The 18,825-nt window shown below is 40.6% G+C and overlaps 1 protein-coding gene across 11 annotated transcripts in view; it reads left to right on the forward strand.

The window, feature by feature from the left end:
- ZNF462 (zinc finger protein 462) overlaps positions 1 to 18,825 on the forward strand; it is a 139,698-nt gene that overhangs the window by 23,234 nt on the left and 97,639 nt on the right. For 8 of the 11 annotated variants that reach the window (XR_006785850.1, XM_045840191.1, XM_045840192.1 and 5 more), the window contains one exon: positions 15,551 to 15,596. The exons of 2 other annotated variants lie outside the window; for them this stretch is intronic. The gene's annotated coding sequence lies outside the window, so the exon portion shown is untranslated. Of the gene's footprint in view, positions 1 to 14,870; positions 15,005 to 15,550; positions 15,597 to 18,825 lie in introns of all 11 variants that reach the window. One more of the 11 variants, XM_045840193.1, reaches the window with a different exon arrangement.

Here is an 18,825-nt window from a genome sequence, read left to right on the forward strand (position 1 = left end):
TATTAGAAACAGATTTTTAGGTTCTGCCACAGGAGAGGGATTCCGTAGGTCTAGGGTGAGAGCCTGGAAGACAGATTTAGGAACCACAGTTCTTGGGAATTCAGGATCATTAGGCAGGCAAGAGAGGAAGCAGCCACTGTGCTCTGATGTCTCACATGCAGGAAGTAGGAAAAGGAAAAGAGATGCTGTCAGAACTGGGTATTTGTAGCTGCTAATAATTTGAGCTGTGGAGTAGGCTTTCGTCTTTTCTACCCCAGGAAGTCAGTACCTCCAGGGCACCTTAAGGGTACCGTATACCAAGCGATTTAGGTTTGGGAAATGTCATCTTAGTGGCAGGCACTTACTATGCTCCACCATCACCACCATCCCCCACTGCCCCATCACCTCCCCTCCCACCTCGAAGACAGTGTTAGCAGAATACCTGTCATTCATCAATTAACTTGGATGCAGTTTTTCATATTAATACCTTTGGCAGAAACAAAGGAAAGTTATATTATGTTGATTTCTGTATACAGAAAAATTGCTACTGATCCATCCAACCAGCTTCTGGGTGTTTTTTTTTTCTTTCCTTTCCTTTTCTTTCTTTCTTTTTTTTTCCCTGTTAACAATAAAGAGATGCATTTGTTGACCAAGGACTTTCTCCATATGGCTCTCTGCCTGGCCTGGTTTGAAGCTGTTGTGTCTGATATTGGGCCACAGCGAGCTGACCCATTTGTGAATCATACTGACCTTGAGTACAGAATCACCCTGATCTGGGGTCTAATAGTGTTCTTGATAAGTAGTTTATCTTCAGTGTGTAATTAGTGGATGAGTGAATGGCTGAACCAGCTAAGTAAACATTGCCTCAAAAGATACATGCAACTTGGAACGAAGATGCTGCTTCAAAACAATGTGTGTGGTCAACATAACCTTTTTAGGATGCTTTCTACATGAACCACAACAAAAAAGGAAAACAATAGGATTTCAAAATTTGACATATCAGACACTTTGGCTTCCTAAAAAAAATGCAGGGAAGTTATCTCTTTTCTTTACATATTGTCTATTCCCCCAACGACTATCGCCACACTGGTTCTACACACACAAAAATCCTGCATACACTGAAGAGAGTGGCTGCAGAACTCATACTGTTAAGGACATTTGACATTCTTTCTCTGCTCTTCCTTTGAACTTTGAAGGTGTCAGGGAGTGAGAAGAAAGTAGACGAGAAGAAACAATTGAGTAGAAGGCAGAAAGTTGAGTAAATCTCTCCTATTGACAGTAATTTGTTAGGAACAGAAGAGAGTGGTCATGGCCTAAGAACTCATGGTCATGTCCTTGGCATGCTTAGAAGCTCCAAGAATGGAAGACAATCTCTTCAAGTTATTTTGAGGAGTTGGGCATGACCTACTAGGCTTCTAATGCTTACCCAAGTTAAGAGGTTGAAGTGCCTCCAAGGCTTTAAGTAGCAGCTGAACATGTGATCTTGTTTTAACCCCGAGATGTTCCTGAGAAGTGACTCAGATCACTGTGGCAAATGATCCAGTCCTGTTCCAGTCCTGTTCCAGCTGCTGCAGCAGCAATAGCATTAGATCACCCTTTAGGCATATGGTACAGAGTGCACGCTACCATCAACACTTTAGAACACCTGCAGCTTGAACTGGCTATCCTGCATGTGGGACTGGTGTTGAGGACAGCTTGGTGTCTGGGGCCCATCTGATTCATAAGTGTCTCCAGTTCCTACCTCCACCCCTACCCCTACTCACAAAAACCACTTGAAGAGAAGGGGAGGATGCCAGAGAGAGTCATGAGTTCTCATGATGACTTGCTCTTTGGATGTTTCCTCATCTAGGTAGACAGAGGCTTTTGTTTCCTCCAGGAAATGGTAAAGTATGCTCAAGGTAGCTTAAAAAATGTGTGATGTGTATTTTAAACAAAGTAACAGACTTGAATAGCTTAGTTTGTGTTTTACTAAATCATAATCAAGAGATCGCTCATATCCAAGAACCTGGTTTACTGGGCTTAGCATGAAAGGAGGTAGCTACATGATGAGTCATTGACTATGACTGATTTGGTACGAAAGAGAAATAAGGGTGGGGTGGTAAGAAGGAGGTTGAGATTGTTACCTCCCCAGACCACCCTTTAATAAGCTTTCTCTGCCTTTTCATGGCCCCAGTATGTTTATGTAAATCCAAAATTATTTTAAAGCATGAAATGCCTTTCTGTTTAGTTGAGTGAATGTGCTACCTTATTTCAAAAGTTGATAATGACTCAAGGGTATCCAGTTCTCAGAAGTCACACCACTGCATGTTGGCAATAATATTGGATCCCAGTTTTATAAATCAAATGTCGGATGCTGCCTTGAGGATCCACACATTGTCAGCAAGCACATTCTAAAGCTCGATGCGTGGGTGCACAGCAATGCCAACTACAAAGAACTGAAGGAGAAAGGGTCCAGAGGGAGGGAATGTCAAGTCATTAGCTGTAGTCAAAGAAATGAAATCCCAGGCTAGAATGGACCCATGAAATCATCCTGCCCAACCTCTTCATTTTGCAGCTCTGGAGAGGCTAATGTGGTATGTCCAAAGTCCACAATGTAAGAAGTTAGTTAGGGAGGCCTGAAATGGAATTTCAGTTTCCTGCCTTGGCCATGTCTGCTTATTCCACTACAATAGTGTTGGCAAATAGCTTCTACTTCTTGTGCCAATTTTGATTGATTGGTGGAGACCGCCTGGAGCTCTACTTTGAGGACTCGGTGCCTTGTCTGGGCTTGTTGGAAAGGAGTGGGGAGATCAAGCAGAGACGGCTGCAGTAGGCGGGAGAGGCTGAGTGATAGGCGGTGGCACTTCCCCGTAGTTGCTGTCCCTTACAATTATGTGTTTTAAAATCACAGCCTTACTCCCTACCAGAACACTTTCTCACTTGGTGGTCATGAAGACTTCCTCTTTGCCCGTGTTTTAAACCAAAGAAGAGGAGATTTAGTCAGGAGGAAACTCCTTCAGAACAGCCATCCAAGTGACTTACCAAGGTAACTTAAGTTGTGAAGCAGCCATTTGAACCAATAGGGTTTTCACCGGGATTTTTTATCAGCTAGCCTGAAGGGCTCTCTTTCTGCATCGTTTGTAGAGTCTAACCCTGATATCGGTTAAGGGTTTTACTGTCACCTTCTTACCTGGTCTACATGTTGCCCATATGCTTTGTGGGACCTCATGACCATCTACCTACTAAATCCCTTCCTTTTGCAGATGGTACAGAAAGGTCCTAAACTTGCCCAGGGTCACAAGCTAAGTTGTAGAAGAGAGCCATGCTGGACCCCCAGTACCCTGCCCATCACTGCTCCAAGATACTTCCTTAAAGGTTTTCTACCCATTAGGACACATGTGACTTTGAAACTAGGAGGAACCTTGGAGGTTGTTTAATCTTATTTTGTAGCTGAAGAAACTGAATCCGAGAACATTTAAAGGACTTGCCCAAGGAAACTATGTTGTTAAGTAGCACAAAAGCTTCTAGATCTTGAGGAACAAAACCAAACCCACAATGTCTTTTTTTTTTCCTGCGCCTTTTTTTTTTTAACTTTAATGAGCAAAATAAACAGAACATGAGTGCCTTGTAAACTATTAGGATCTATATAGATGCTGTGTAGTTAGAATGATAAAACTGATTAAAGAGGACTTTTTGGAATATTCTTAACATAGTTTATGTGATAAATTTAGGGAAAAAATGTTGGCTATAAATTTTCTTGTAATATGACCCTCACAAGGTTTTAAGTGTAATTTTGGAACTCCTTCTGGTTCCAGAAAGAAGCTGTTGTGAGGACCTTTGTGGGGTACAAATGTGCCTGGCAATCTGAAGAGTGCTGTGAATTTGGGATCGTCTAGCACAGTGCTAGGCACAGGAGAGTTACGTAAATGCGACTTCTATCTGCAGGACATGGGGCACCTACTGCCAGAGCTCTGCCCTGGATCCAACCTAAAGACAAAGTATGTATGATAATACTTTGCCTTGAATAGGGTCAGTGTCTGGCAGGGAGGGAGCTGTGTTTCACAGGGAGAGCAATCTGTTAACATCACATTGGAGATGAATGCCATGAACATACAAAAGCCCTGTCATTTCCACTGCAGGTGCATTCACTTGCCCCTCTTGGCTGGTCTGGAAAACGGAATGCAGGCCCGCCTGTTTTTCAGCATTTCCTCAGTAGCAGACAGCTCTTCTTGAGCAACGTCACTGCCTTCGGTTCCCAGTGGCCACTCCACAGCTACTCCTGACGCCACATTAGCCAGTGTGGAGGGAAAGTTGTCTAGATTTATAAGAGATCTTGGAGTTCAAGAGTGTCTACTCGGGGACCTCTAGCCAGTAGGTGAGGCAGCCCCACCTAGTTGCTTTTGCCCTCGGCTAGACCAGTTCCTTCTTAAGTGCCATCAGGTACAGAATAGAATCATCAATAAAAATAGTTCCCATGCTCTTGGAAACTCAATCTAACCTTGAGCCTTTGTTTTGGAAGATAATGGTGTAATTTCTACATAAAACTGGGGACAAACCACTCTTAATTCCTTTTCCTCCCAGTCAATTGTTTCAGCAAAATGATCTCCTTTCACTTTAACAAAAAGATTCTCTTTCTCGCTTAAAATATTCCGGATGTGCTTTAACTTGCCTTGGGGTCATAGCACATGTCTTCCAGGACTGATGAGTCTTGTCAGTTGCCCCAGGGTGAGAACTTTAATAAGCAAATTGCACACACCTGGTTTTGCAAAATATTGGCCTAATGGGGCACCTAGGTGGAAGTGAGTACTTCCACTCCCCATGAACACACCCTTACTCCCCACCCCTTTTAAAAGGGAGGCATCAGAAATTGCTGCCTCTCCATTTATCTTGTAACACTTTCCTGTCTTTTTGCTCCCCTGTTGTGATGGTTAACGAGCTCAGGTTGTTGCTGTCGCTGCTGCTGTCTTTTGGATTTGAAAGTAATGCCAGGGATGGGATGTGGTATATGTAGGGGGGAGTGTGGTTAAAAGGGAACAGGGCTGGTGAATTCTTTGTCAGACTGTGTGTCCCCTGCCCTTCTCTTTGATTTGCTGTCGCCACTGGTGTGGCACAGCCTTTCCCCACTCAGACTCTTCTTGGTAAGATGAGAAAAGAGAGCCTGTTTCCCTGCTTTGAATTCTGGACACCAGGCTTACTTGTCTTTCACTGTTTTTCCTTCATTTGATTATTCATTCAAACATTTATTGAGCATTTGACTACTTGGTAGGCTTTGTGCTGAATAAATAGCTGGCGATGACAAACGAAAGACTCAGACCCTGCCTTCTAGGAGCTCATAATGTAGTGTTTACATCTCTGGTACTCAGCAGGTATAACTTGTTGCCACGCTTCAGATGGTGCATTGTAATGCATTTTATTTGGCTTCTGTGCTCTCTCTAATGGGCAAATACCAACTCCCCCCCAATGAAGTTATTTGGATATCTTTCTTGTCATCCATTCTTTCAGACCTGTTGGGGTACGGGTACCCAGGTGGTCAGGATGCAGGATTACTCCTCACAAAGCTGCAAGGAGCATTGATGTATATGTATCTCCAGACCAACTAATGGTCATGACTGTCTCTCTGAGTGCTTGATGCTCTAGACTGGATTCCACATTGATCTCATTCCAGGTGCCATCCTTCCAAAATACCTACGGGATTCTTAGATTACATTTTTTCAAAAGCACTGTTCAACCTTTGAGTCATTAGTAATCATCCTGCTAAAAGTTTATAAAATCTGGTGATACAATTAGCTTTTTAGGCAATAACAACTGGGTAATATATAGGGCTTTCCTGGCTTTGAATAGGCTATGGATGTCCTTATTCTTCACATCTGTTGCCAGCCTGTGTTCCCCCATCATGTGCATGTATGTGCTTCAGAAATTCCAATGATCAATTCAGCAACACCTAAAGCACCTCTTTCAGGAACACTGCTTATCTTCTAGTCTCTTGGTTTGGAAGTTTCCCACACCTTTTTAGGGAAATGCTTTCATCCAATTCTAGAGCCCCTTTTTAGGCATATGAAAAGCTAGCACACTACATAGCACATGAAACCACTCAACCAAGGATCATAACTACCTTCTGCAGTTCTTTCTCTGCGTCCGTAACCATGGCTATACTTTTGCTTTATTGTGCAGTTAGGCTAAACACCATTTGTGGTGAGAAATATTTGCGACTTGTCCCCAGTCACCACTGTGGGGGAGTGTCTCAGGCTAACCAAATATGTCTAGGTCCGAGGGCATATGTTTTGATATGGAATTTCAGAGGTCATTCCCCATCTTTATCCTCTGCTCCAAAGCTTATGTCACTTGCATCATGCTGTGACATGAAACAATATTGCATCATAGGGAGTGCATAATGGAGTGTTTTGTCCAATTATCATGAGATTACCGAATATTTTTACTTGGAAACTTGCCAGCAGTCATGAACAAAGAGATGCCCCAAGCCACTTTCTCACCTGTATTCTTGAAGACTAAATAGCAGTCTTAATATCTGCTACCCTTCTGGCTGAGTAAAGGATTAGGCAAGCTTTTTTTTTTTTTAACAACAAATATGGCTAGTATAAGAAATCAAGATTTTGAGCTAATTTGATAAGAATTCATAAAAATAAAGTCAAAGGTGGAACAGAGACTACACCAGCTGGAAAAGGAGATGATCCATTTCTAGGAAATGGGAGACTGATATTTTTACAGTAATGAAGCAAAGGTCTTCCTGGAACAAAAATACTGAAGAATAACAAAAAGAGGCAAAAAAAAAAAAACTAACAAAAAACCAAAAACACCATTATACATTTCTCAAATCTCTTTCTTGATTTTTAAACTCTAACATTTAATTCCAAGGTAATCTTTATTCATCTCTGTGTTTTCACTCTCCCTGAGTTATCTGTGTCCTCTAAAAATTTAAAAACAAGTGACTTTTTCTTTTCATCTTTGTTGGCGGAGACACACAATGGGCAGCCTTTCCCCTTCTCCGTGGAAAGAATGGAAACATAGTAAGCAGCCAGCGGAGCTCCATACGGATTGAAATTCCTTGCTTCTGCTTTTGAAGTTAAGATGGTCACGAGAGAGAAAAATAGTTTCAGTTCCAAGCCTAAGGAAAAGGACATTCCTTTTAGTCTTGGCACTCTTGTTTTCATGGTTTTGATTTCTCTCAGAATCATCTTCAGTCCCATTAATAAATCACATCTGAAAATGAAATCACTTTTATAAGTTCTTTTCCTCTCCACACCCTTGATTATAGAGAAAGTGATGTTCTCTTAGATTTAATCTGAAGGCGTTTAGGATATATTTTCCTGGCATTTTTTGCTCTGGATGAGTTCCCATTGTTGATCAAGCACATTTGCGGGACTTTTCCAGAGGCCTGAGAGATCCATCCGTGCATCCTCTTCTGTTCAAAAAGGGGCGGGGGGTGGGGGCGGGGGTGGGGGAGGAGCAGTTAGTTTTTCACCTTGCCTTAGAGAAGGACATCTCAGAAGGATCATTTTCCTTTCAGGAAGACTGGGGTTTGTAGGTTCAAGCCCACATTACACAGATTCCCTAATGACAAAGAAGTTACATGATCAACAAGCATTCTTCAAAACCTTTCTCTGTTGAACGAGGAAGAGATTCCATTTGAGGCTGTTTGATTAAGACATGAAGATGAGGTGTGAAATTGGTAGTGGGCCAAGGTCATTGGTAGAACTAATGGACCATTTGAAAATTATTAGCAGCTGGTTTAATGGAGTTGTATAACTACAGCTGTGTGAGAAAGGCCACGCACAAGGTATTTGGAATGTCCACTTTGAGGTCGCTTCCTATTCTAGAATAATCCTGGCACCCACTTAATAAATGTGCAACTTAGAAGTTTAGGTAGCTTTATACGTGAGCATGTAATACAGGCTTTATTTGCTTTAGGGTTTTTGACCATCTTTTTTATTTTAATTTTTTAAAAAATTCTGCAGTCAATAAGCTTTTCATACAACCTGCATATCCCTGTGCCCCACCCAATAATAGCACAACTTCAGAGTCTTACAATGCTTGAGAATTTCAGTGGCTTACCTAAGAAGTTCTTTTGCTCTTCACTGAGACTTTTTACTAAAAATTTTAATCATGTCAAAGAATTTATGGGGTTTAACTTGCCAAATTTTGAGGCAGTGGAGAAAAAGACACCTGGAAGAGATGCCATACTTTCTAAAACACCTTTTTCTCAAAACGTTAAGCTGGTTTCTGGTTTTGTACAACCTAATAAAGGAATGATTTGCTTAGATCTTTGCATTCATATCTGGAGGCATACACAGACACATGCGCATGTACGTATGCATTTAAAAATAATATTTGGTCTGCAAAGAAATAGGCCTTTTTCTTCCATCTGTCATGTGTACCTTGCTAACCCAGAGACTTGACATGAAAGAGAAATGCACAGAGCCTTTCACTGGTTAATGAATTCCACGGCCATGAGTCACACTGGCCCCAGGCTCCTCTCCTTTGCTTCATTCTATTCTTGCTCTCCAAGTCAGAGGTCTGGACCTCTACTCCTGTTCTGACTTTGGAACTGGGAAAGAAGGTAGGAGATGTGACAGGTCATATAAAGTGAGAGTTCCCTTCTATATTGCAGAACAAATGCCCCAAATATACTACTAACACACAAAAGTGTGGAAGTCAGGTTTAGAGAACTAATCCCTGCCTTGCATTGATGTTCAAAGCTCTTTATAAATTAGACCGAGGACTCTCAGTATTCATTAGACAAAGTTGTTCTCCACAACAACTTCATGAAGCAGATTTGCTCTCTGCAGTCCACAGAGGTCAGGTGACTTCCCCAAAGTCACAGCTGGTTGAAAGCCAGGAGAAAAATCCCAAAGCTTGTCTTCTGACCAGCCCTTTCCAGTACTCCAAGGATGACTCACCCATGAATAACAAATGCTTTGTAGCCTTTTAGGAAGTTGGGGATGTTCAGGAGACATCCTCTAACCTTGTGAGGATGTGTCACCGTTGAAGGAAATCACCATTCTCTTCATAGAACAGTCCTCCTCAGAGCAAGTGGCCAAGCTGGCTTGCGGTGCGGGATGGGTTTTGGTGATGATTAAGGACGAGGTAAAGATTTGGGAAGATAACTTGATTAATGATTTGGGAAGATAACATGATGATTAAAGACATGGGAAGATAAAGAGTAAACAGTCCTGTCATTACAGTTTCCCATTGCGTTTACTTCACTCAGATGATAAACATCCCAACCCCTCCCCAAACTGATGAGTTCAGAGCAAAAGGGCTCTGAGGGAGAAGGGAAGGGGGAGATGCTAATGCTACTCCAGAGAAGGCAAGCACTTTATTTTCTAGGGCCAGATTAGTGACTGTGTTTGTTGTCTAATTTAATCTTCACTGTGTTACTGTGCAATGGATAGAATTTTATTGTTTTTCCTATTTAGCATATGAAAAAACAGGCTCAAACAGGTTAAGTCATTTGCATGTGGTCACATCAGTGTCAGGTGTCAATGAGGTGATATGAACGCAGGCCAGCTTTGCGCTTTTCGTTGTGCAACACTGCCTGCAGACTTCTCTGCGGTCGTTGGGAAACACGGCACCTGCGTTTCTGGAGGACTGGAGAAGTCCATGAAAATAATGGCTAAGAATTACGGCAACAGACTATATGCCCAAATAATTTATATGTATCACTTCATTTAATCCTCACTATGATCCTGTGAAGTAGTACTACTTTTTTTTTTTAACCACTTTTTACAGGTGAGAAAAATGGAGGCATAGAGAGGCTATACAATTCACCAAGCTCAGACAATTCATTGATAACTGTATTCAAACTCAGGCGAGTGGGCTTGGAGCCCGTGTTCTTAACTACCCTGCTGGTCCTGCTAGGCAGGCTAACTCTCAAGTTCAAAAAAAGCTCTTGTTGGCAAAGGTATTTTTTCAGGCAGATCATCTCTGGGCTTGGTGCACTGTGAAAACGACCAGCTTGACAGTCTAGGTAGATAGTGTGCTTTGAGGAAGGTCTTCGTATTTCTATTATTATACAGATAAGATACCACAATATTATTTTAAGAATCCATAAAATTTAGTGTGACACACTTGTTTTTGAATGGGAGGGATCCCTAAGTGCTTAGTTTTTATCTTAAGAAAAAATAAAAGTATTGCAGGGCTGTGAGCCAGGGAACAGGTGTGATCAGTTTAGCATTTTGCGTCTCTCCAGATGTTCAGCTGCAGTAGGTGACTACCTCAAGGTGAGTCCCAACGAAAAACTCTGTCGAATGGATACTTTGTTCAAAGGGATCCTTCAAGGTTATCTTTGTCTACACTGCCCAGGACAGTATTCCTGACACACATGGGTCTGTTGAGCATTGGAAATATGCCTGGTCAGAATGGAGATGTTGCTGTAAGTCTAAAAGAGACACTGAATTTTGAGACTTAGTAGGGGAAAAATAAGATTATAAACTATCTCATTACTGTGTTTGTATTGATTATGTGTTGAAATGATATTTTGGATATATTGATACCAGGCTAAAATGGACTATTATTGAAATTAATTACACCTGATTCTGGCTGCTAGAAAATTTAAAATTGCATATATAGCTTACATTATATTTCTTCCTGACATTGCTGTTCCAGGTAATTTCCTTGCTATCTAGTTCAATAGAAAATATGTAAGAATGCCATTATCATAGGTTGATGCACTCTCTCCGAAGAGCCATCTGGTTAAAGTATTCCAACCAAAGGACTGTTGCTTAAAGTTCTTGGGTGATACTCTACACTCTCATTGGCACTGATCTTCTAACAATGGAGTTGAAATTATAATTTTTTTTAAAAAATATATCACTGAAGATCTGTTCTTGACATATGTTAACAAAAAACCACAAACAAACTTGAGCTCCGACCACATCTCATTAGTGACTGCTGATGAGTCGGAAACTGGCGACCTGGTTATTAGGTGGAGCTCACAGACAGAATTAGCCAGTGTCACTTCTCGCTTTTCAAGACTGTTTAGTTTTGACCTCCTCCTCTTCACTCCAGTGCATCTTCCTGGCCCCATCCTGCTTTGCCTCATCCCTGGACCATCTCAGCAGCTGCTTTAGCAGCTTGTGTCTCACCACTAACCCCACCCCTCCCCAGCCCCCATAAGTTCTTCCCAGTGGTGCCAAAATAATCTTGAAAGGACACAGCTTTCATTATATCACATTCCTCTGATTAAGGATGATAAGAGTTCCCAATGGAGGCAGGAAAGGATCTGACATTTGAGACTCCATAGATGTTATCTTACTTAATCCCTGGTGAGGTGGATATTTTTAGTCCCATTATTATACAGGTGAGAAGGCAGTTTTGCATCTTGCCTGAGGTCAGGTGGGAGGTGATAAAGCTGCATTCTAACTGCTAGGGCGAGGTCCTATTATCTTTCTTTGTTAAAACCTCCCCTAGTTCTACTGACCCAGGCTGGCTGCCCAGCTTTCAAGAACATTCATTATCAAACCCAGGGACCCACCACATCCTTTCCTTTCCCAGCTGTCCTAATTATCTTTGTACTTGGAAACTGTACCATAACAATCCACACTTCATTATACAGTATTTAGAATTCTTCATTGTTGGATTTTTTCATTAGTCTTGTCCCAACTATATTGTAACCTTCAGGAGAAAGAGCATGCCTTCTGCCTGCCTTTTTGCTTTTCTTCCATGTCCAGAACCATACCAGCCACCTAGTAGGCACTCACATGTTCAGTCAAGGGATGGTGTCGGATCACGGTAGCTGATCAATAAATATGCGTTTTGAGCCCAACTGAAAATGATTTTTCTTTTAAATGAAGGCAGAGAGCACCAGGTCCATGTTTCCCTCTTCACCGGTCTAGATGTGTGATGAAGTGGACCTTGGCAAAGGCAGGACGATTCTAAGCCAGACTTGACCTCATTGAGTCTCAGATTTCCTACCTTATCTCAGTTGTAGGGCGAGGTGGTCATGCCTGGCTCCCATCTACCTCCAGGGGGTCATGGATTATATTGCTTCTGATATTTTCTGGGGAGACATTTAAGAGATTTTTACGTGTTGGGGGGTATAAGGTAAAGTGGATAGTCCCTTAAGGTCAGAGCTTTGTCCCGTAGGGCTTCACGGAATAAAACTGATCCTTGGATGGGATGGTCAGTCAGTGGGATCCACCGAGTGATTAAAGCTTGTGTTCAAATACGTGCTCCTGGTAAACCTTGCTTTCTCTAAATAGTATGGGACACACGTGCTCCTGTCTGAAGTTTACAGAGCTAGCAAAGCATTGACAGTTGGTCCATTTGCTAACAGGCAGTTCGTGTTCTGTGGTCAGTCTTGGCTGTGCCTCTTCTGTTCACGTGGCTGCAGTATTGTGTGGACACATATTAAGTATTTAAACACCAAAGTGATCACACACCCACACATTTTCCTAAAATGCGGGCTGACTTGTTGGACCTGGGGACTTTTTTTTTTTTAAAGGGGAGACTATTTAGCTGGTTTACTTACTTCTCTAAAAACACTTCAACTTTAAAAATAATTTCCAGCTTGTAAAACCAACATACTAATAAAAAATACAAACATTATAGAAGTTGGAATTTGGAGAAAGTGAAAGTCCTTTTGAACTCCACTCCCAGGGAAAATGTCACTCTCAAGGGTTTGGGGATATATCTTCTGATTGTTTTCCTGTACCTGTATACTAACGTAATATTATTACCATCGTTATTTCAATAGCAACAGACTATGCATTCTGTTTTACAACTTAGCTTTTCACTATCTGTAAATGTTAAGGAATACTTCTCTTAAGAATTCCTTAAGGACAAGCACAGGCTTTGCAATGCAGGCGTAGGAGCTGAGTGTCTGGGGTTCTTACCTTTGGTGAGCAGAGCTTTGCCGGTGCTGTGCTGACCCTTGGCCATCGGTGACCTCCTTCTGCTTTTAGCATGTGGGTCTTTAAAGACTTGCTTTTTTTGAGTAATTCCATTTGGAGACCAGTTAGTTCTTTTCAGTCCTGACATTTCTCATCTCCTAAATAGACCAGCCTTCTGGAATGCGGTTACTGCTTTATGAGTGAAAGCAGTATTTTGTAAGGACAGTCTTCTTTGTCTGAAATTTCATCGCCAGAGGCAGGAACAGTGTAAGGAGCATAATAATGTGCACAAGGATATGAGAAAGGGAGGATGAAGGGAGAAACATATCATTAAATTAAAAAATCCCAAATCAGCTGGGAAGTCTTAAGACAGGGACAGTGTTGAAATTAGGGAAGGAGATGACTTGTGCTTGAGAATACAAGTGGGAAAGAGGCCAACAGAAGGGTTCTGCTGATCTACCTTAGAATAACCTCCAGCCACAAGCCAGGCCCTTAACTCTTGGCCCTATGGACCGAAGCTAAAGCCTGTCTCTAATTCTGATCTTCAGCTCCTCCACCAAAATCCCCCGTTCTCCCCCCTCCCCACCCCACCCCGTTTCTCACACAAACACATGCAGCCCATCAGTTTGGCCTGATTCCTATTTCTTGGGCGCAATGACACACTTTTTTTTTTTAAGGGATGCATGTTACAGTCAACGTTTGTGTTTAGTGTGCATGGGTTTTCTTCCCTTGAAAAATCTCTGTTAAGGTATGCTTAGGTAATAAGTATGTTTCCAAGTGGTGGAAGGAGAGTGTGCTGATTCCAGACACTGGCCAGTGCTGGGGTTGAGCATCCCACAGTCCCTGTTTTCAATGACCTCACAGGTCAGTGTGGGGAGACAGGCAATTAGGCAGCCCATGCTGTGCAAAAAATGCTTGGGAGATTCAGGATCACCCAGGGAAGGGCCTCAACCCAGCCCTGGGGTGCCAGGCAGAGCTTTCTAGGGGATGTGGTTCTCCACCAGGGATGATTATCCCCGCTCCACCCAGCACCCCCCAGTGTCTTTAGTGAGACCAGTGGAAACGCTTTGGTTGTTCCCCCTGGGGTCATTGGGAGTGGAAGAGAGAGATGCTACTGGACTCTAGCCTGGTACAGGCCACGATGCCACTGTCTTCCAGGACAGCTTCCACCTCAACAATGATCTGGACCCAAACCAAATGTCGGTGTTGCTGATGTTGAGGAACCCCAATCTGAATTGAGACTGAAAGATGGATGCAAATTGGTGGTGTTGGGGGTGGGGTCAGGTCTTCAGGGAGAGTGCAGGCTATGGTGGGGAATGGTGTGGAAGTTAGATAGTAAAACTGCCCTTTCATTGGTCCTAAGGAGGCTGTCTTTGACCGTGGTGAACTTGTAGCAGCATAGTAGTTACAAGAGCCAGATGTAGAGGATTGAAGGAAGTTAAGGAGCGTGAAAGCAATTTGCCTGTGGAAAGGAGGATCAATTATAAAAATGGCAATTATAATTAAGTCTTCCTATATGCCAGAAACTGCCAAGTGCTTTATGTTCACTATCCAGATTATTCCACACAAACTACCCCATGAAATAAGGATCCTTTTGTATGGATGAGGAAATAGAGATTTGGGGAATTTAGTTTGTCAAGGATTCCTATAGCTCACAAACCATGGAGTTGGGATTCAACCCTAGATGGGTTTGAATGTGTACTTCTGTTTTTCCAGTTTCCCAGGGAAGCAGATAGGCCAGAGGGACCTGGGACCTGGGGTGAATGGGTGTGCTTATCTGTGTGTGGGGGTGGGGGAGAATTCCTCCTGTATGAGTGAGAGTTTAAGATGGGAAGAACTTAGATGGTAGTCAGAGAGAAAACGAAACATGCAGATCAGGTGTGCTCGGAAATGAGCATGTGGAGAGGATTGGATCAGGAGGAGCCCACGGTGAGGAATCAGCCTTAGGTAATGGGGACTGGGAGCATGCCTTCCATTGTGAAAAAAGGGGGGGAGAGGATGGGTATCCATGGCGATGAGGAAGGGAAAGGCAGACAGAAGATGGAAACCTCTTCCTCTTTTCAGTGAGACACAGAGCAGAGTGGAAGACCGGCAAACATCAGACAACTGGGGGGAACTGAAACTGAATTTGCAGGGACACCGGTTTGAAAGGAGGCAAAGAGAAGTTGGGAAGGAACAAGGATTCAGGCAGATAGAAGGTCGGGAATTTTCTGGATGATTTCTAGACAGTCGTCTATTACATTTAGGTTTACAAGTATTATCATGAGTTATACATAGTCATTTTACAATTATAACTTAATTTCCGATACATTTGTGAATTTTTCTACCTCTTAACCCTTAATTTTTTTAGATTTGTGTTTTGTCCTTACCACACCCCCTTTTCCTTATTAGGCTAAATAATTGTACACAGAATTTTTAAAATGAGTGGTTGTTAGTTTTATTGCTTTTTGATTTTTTGACTCCTGATTTTTATCTTAATTAAATCCTTCCATTTCCTTTTTCTTTTCCTTTTTCTTCTTACTTGAGTAAGATGTTTAATTTCTTTAGTATTATTTCTTGATTTGTAAGAAGTATTATTTCTTCACTTACAGTTTTTATAAAGCTATGAAATTTCCTGTAAGTACAGCTTTTAGCACACTTCACATTTTATATACATAATATTTTAAAAGTCGCATTCAACTGTTGAGGTTTTATTTTTGGTTATTGCAGAAATTGTTTAGGAAAATGTTAAATTTCTTTTCCAGGTGTTTCGATGTTCTGTTTCCTTTCTCCCACAAGTTTTGTTGACTCGTAAGTAGAAATGATGAACTGTTTTTTTCTATTACTAATTTATTATCTCTTAATTCTGGCATTATAGACTCTTGTAAACCTCCGTGGGTATTTGAAAAACTTTGTAAATGTCCCACAGTTGCTTGAAATGAAAATGTGTTTTCTATTTCTGTGATATGGAATTTGAAATGTGTCTTTTAAGTCAATCTGTTAATTCTGTCCTTACTTGCATTTCTTCACTTAATCTATTAAGTATTTCCATCTGTTTCTTCTTGTATCTCTTGCCATATTTTTATTTTATCTATTTGATGTTGGGGGGCCATAATATGATAAATCTTCACTGTGCATTGTACATCTTTACGTTATTAAATATTCATCTTTAAACTTTTAAAATTGTAATTTATTTTGCTTTACATTTCTGGATATTTTCTGATTGTTATCCTTAATTTTTTTGTAAAAGTTCAGAATTAACTTACAAGCATTTTTGTCTTGAATTTAACCATAAATAATATTTATCATAATCCCTATTTACCTTTTCTTGATACATCTTTGATCATATTATTACTTTTGAACTTTTTGTGTCGTTTTGTATATGTGGGTTTCTTGTAGACAAATGCAATTAGAGTTTGTTTTTGAACCTCCTCTGGGGATATTTTCCTCAGGAGTTGTTGTCTAATTCTAATTCACATTTATTGATATTATATGTATATATATATATATATGTATATATATATGTATATGTATATATATATATACTTGATTCTAATTAATTTTTTGCACTTGCTCATATATTTCTGTGCAATTTCCTTTGTCCTCTCTTTTACTACATGGTCTGTGTTTTCTTTGATTAAACAAATTAAAAGCTATATAGCCTTGTTTTTATTTTTATTACTAATTGAATTTTAAACTTTATGTACTCTATGCCTCTTTTTGGGGATTTTTATTTTTTACTTCAGAAAGAAATAACATCAAGTATTTATTTAAAGTTGAGGATAGTCTCCCACTTATATATATATATCTCCTCTAATGCTTCCCTAGCCCCACCTCCTTATTTCTGTTACTATTCTTGAGGGTATTTCCAATTCTACATAATTTTAGTGTTATTATTATATGAGATACTTTGTTGTTGTTATATTTATTACACTTAAGGGATTATAATTTTGTTTTGCAATTATAAATTGTTCAATCTTCGCTCTCAAGGTAAGTGGATTCAGTTCTCACATGGTCTCCTTGCTGCTAAATTTCCTGTTCTCGAGATCTTGATTGATTTTGAGTCTTCTCTTGGTTGGATGATGATAATACATCACTGAGTAGATTATGAAGAAGAGTTAATAATTTGCTGTATTCCCTGACTGTATGCTGAATGGAAAATGCCTTATTATTGCTCATATACATGATTGGGAACTAAGCTGGCAAGTGAATGCTCAGATCTCTTGCTCAGTCTTTCTCAGGCCTTCACTGCTTTCTGTCAGTGAATGTTACTGAGTACAAGTCAGAGGCTGCCTGACCTTTTCCTCCATAATTGATTAATTTTTAAATATCTTGATCTTACAGAATTCAAAGTTCATTTTTAACACTTTATTACTTTAGCAAGATGACTCCATTTTGATGATTCTCTGTACCTTTTTCCTGGAACATCAGCTATTCCTCTATCACAGATTTGAGTTTTGTTTTGTTTTCTTTTTTCCTCTTTGTTTTGCTGCCTGCTTCTGGAATACCTTTTATCTGTATGTTGGATCTGTTTTCAAACCTTCTTGTCTGTCATCTTCTCTATTTGCTTTCATCTACTTGTCCTTTTCCTCTGCATTTTGTCAGTTTTTTTGAAGACTTTTTTCTACATCATCAACTTTGTTTTTGGTTTGTGGATTTTACCTGTTATTACTTTAATATATTTATTGGTTCTGCAGTATTATTTTGGTCCTCAGTTTCTTTCTTCAAATGCCAGCTGCCCTTTCATCTCATTCTGATGTCTCATCTTATCTTTGATCTCTTCTCTTCTAGTACCTCTGTTAATTGTTGTGGATAATTTTTTTCTGTGCCCTATTCTATCAAAATAAATAATTCATGGGTCTTTTCTGTGCCTGATTTCTCTCTGTCACCCTTTTCCCTCCCCTTATTTTTTTTTCCTAACTTACTTATCTTTATCAGAAATCTCTCTTGATCCCTAAACAATGAGGGTAATATCTCTTTAAATGTCCTCCTTAAGTCCAGCTTAATTCTGCTTTCCTGAGTTTGCATCTTAATGGTCTGTCTTTCTTCTTATAGCCCCTTCAGTAGTCTACAAAGTCATGGCTAGTTTCCTGGGTAGGATACAGTTGATGAATTTTATCTCTGAACTCTGATTCTTAGTTTTTAAGTCTTGGTTTCCATATGAAGGGCCCATTGGTCTGTTGGTTTGGTGTAGCCAAACTTTTTTTTCTGTTTTTGTTTTCATCCAGCCAAGCCTTTGTTTGCATTTTGAGACCATTTGCCACCATTTTTTACCCAGAAGTCTCTTACTAAATTTAAAGCTTTTTTTTTTTTAGGTATTTCCAAGCACATCTCTGTTTTCAGATGTTAATTCTCACTGTGGATTTAACTCTGCTCTGTACCTTTACTGTGATAGGTACAATAACCACTCCAACTTTGGAGGTGTTTTCTAATAGGAATTTGTTTATTGTGAGACCCTCCTGTCACAGGAGAGTCTAGGGTCCTGAGGATTTACCCAAACTCTTACTTTTTTCTGGATAGAATACTCCAGTTCTTTCCTCATGGGTTGCCACGTCCCACTTTAGAAATATCAAGGACACCGTGTCATGAACTGTTCTGAAGTTTTAAAGGGAGATGAACATCAGTAGCAGCATCGCATTAAGCACAGTTTCCACTCATAGGTCTCTTTTGGAAGTGTGCTCCTCCTAGTTTCTGGGGCTGGATTCCACAACTTCGTATTTTCCCACTAAGGGCTAAAGAGTGACATATTTGTAAACACTAGTCCTTCTTGTAGGCTCTTGAAAGACTTCATAGCTAGCATCAAATTCCATCAACAGCGCGCTCGCAAGTAGGGTACCTAGTGTGATGGAGCTTTGGGGGATTTACCATTCTCACTGGTGGTCTTAGGGACCATTTCTTACCGGAAGAAAGTCTTGAGCTTGATCTTAAAACTTGAGTGGGCACCAGAATCATCCTGATGTTTGTTAAAATACAGATTACTGGGCCCTACCCCCCACAATTTGTGATTCATTAAGTCTAGAGTAGAAGGTGAGAGTTTACA

This window comes from Phyllostomus hastatus, unplaced genomic scaffold (genome assembly GCF_019186645.2).
Source record: "Phyllostomus hastatus isolate PE091 unplaced genomic scaffold, TTU_PhHast_1.1 phas_contig_34, whole genome shotgun sequence".
Classification (NCBI taxonomy): Eukaryota; Metazoa; Chordata; class Mammalia; order Chiroptera; family Phyllostomidae; genus Phyllostomus; species Phyllostomus hastatus.